The sequence below is a fragment of the Babylonia areolata genome, chromosome 29, assembly GCF_041734735.1.
Source record: "Babylonia areolata isolate BAREFJ2019XMU chromosome 29, ASM4173473v1, whole genome shotgun sequence".
NCBI lineage: Eukaryota > Metazoa > Mollusca > Gastropoda > Neogastropoda > Buccinidae > Babylonia > Babylonia areolata.
Window position 1 is genome coordinate 11,572,399 of NC_134904.1, and position 1,681 is coordinate 11,574,079.

General features: G+C 41.5%; 1 protein-coding gene across 4 annotated transcripts in view; it reads left to right on the forward strand.

The window, feature by feature from the left end:
- The first annotated feature begins 375 nt into the window (after window positions 1-375).
- Window positions 376-1,681, forward strand: part of LOC143302344 (ras-related protein Rab-18-B-like) — a 20,325-nt gene continuing 19,019 nt past the window's right edge. For 3 of the 4 annotated variants that reach the window (XM_076616978.1, XM_076616977.1, XM_076616980.1), the window contains exon 1: window positions 376-744. The gene's annotated coding sequence lies outside the window, so the exon portion shown is untranslated. The remainder of the gene's footprint in view (window positions 745-1,681) is intronic. The other variant, XM_076616979.1, reaches the window with a different exon arrangement.

Sequence of the window (1,681 nt, forward strand, 5' to 3'; positions counted from 1 at the left end):
TATTTTGCTAAGCATGGAAGTTTTATTTATTTTGCAAACGTTTTGGTGCAGGTAGTAAAAAAGGGAAATTACTCTGTAATTAATGCTAGGGGACTTAATTTATCACCAGTGAGTCTTGAAGGCCTTGCCTCTCTTGTTTTTTTAATGTCACACGCACGCGTAACTCTGATATCAAATCAGTTCAAGAAGTTTAGGAGAAAATGCAACGGTCGACCATGACAGACACACAGACACACGAGCGACGCGGTTGACCTGATCACAATCTTTTCTTCATCTTTTTTTTTCTTTTCTCCAACCCTTCAGAGGAAAATGTTTGTCCCGAACCCTCAGATAAAGATAGCAGAGATAGCAGTTTACAATACAGTCAAGTGATGTGTTGTGGTTGATTTCTATCGACGACAGTCGGTAACAAAATGTGTACGTGTGTTTCACAAGTCTGGAAAAAATCATTTTTGATGCTGACGAACTGAAATAGTTGGCTATCGAAATACGATGTTGATCACCAACATTATCGGGAAGTGAATTGTGTCGTGTCTAGTCTAGACTGACGTGTGGGTAGGTTTGGTTTATTTAGTTTTGTGGGCTTTTTTCTCGGGAAAACGGATATGCAGTTTCTATAAAATAAAAACAAAGAAAGAAAAAAAACAAAAAAACACAGCGTTTAGGATCATTGGCTACTGACGTCTTATGCACACAACTATTTTCTTGCCAAAGGAAAGTGCAGGTATTCTTCGGTCTGTCGAGGTGATGTATAATTTCAGTTATGTTCAAGAAAGCTGGAGAGAGATAGAGTGTGTGTGTATGTGTGTGTGTGTGTGTGTGTGTGTGTGTGTGTGTGTGTGTGTTTGCGCGCGCGTGTGTGTGTGTGTGTCTGTCTGTCTGTCTGTCTGTGCGTGAGTGTGCGCGCGCGCGTTTGGGGTGTAGGTGGGGGAGTTTGCGGATTGCGATTGTGTGAAGGTGTGTGTGTGTGCGCGCGCGCACTGGCATGGGGGATGGTGGTTGTGATTGTGTGTGTGTGTGTGTGTGTGTATGTGTGTGTGATAGTGTTTGTGATAGTGTGTGTGTGTGTGTATGTGTGTGTGTGATAGTGTGTGTGTGTATGTGTGTGCGTACGCTCGCGAGCGTGTGTGCGCGAACATGAGCGCGATTCAATTTGCTTACGCACCCCCGGAGAGTGTTTTTGTTGTTCATGTAACTAAGAGTTGGAGTGAAATTGTAGATCAATAACTCAATGCGCATATCTCAGACCATGACAGATGATAACTTAAAACACAACTGTCAATTCTATAGGATGTGTGGCATTTTAATCGCGCTCGCGCATACATACATACACACACACACACACACACACACACACACACACACACACACACACACACACACACACACACACACACACACACACACACACAGATTCAAGATTCAAAAATTATTACTCGAGGATAAAGATTTTAGGCATTGCCTAGTCTTCCAATCTGTCCTTGTGACAACAAAAACAGTAACGATAAGACACAACAATAATAACAATGGTAAACACTACTACTACCACTACCACTACTACTACCACTACTACTACTATTACCACTACTACTACTACTACTACTACTAATCATAATTATAATACTAATCAACGGACCATCATCATCATAAAAATATAATGAAGGGAACACTGTCACACACT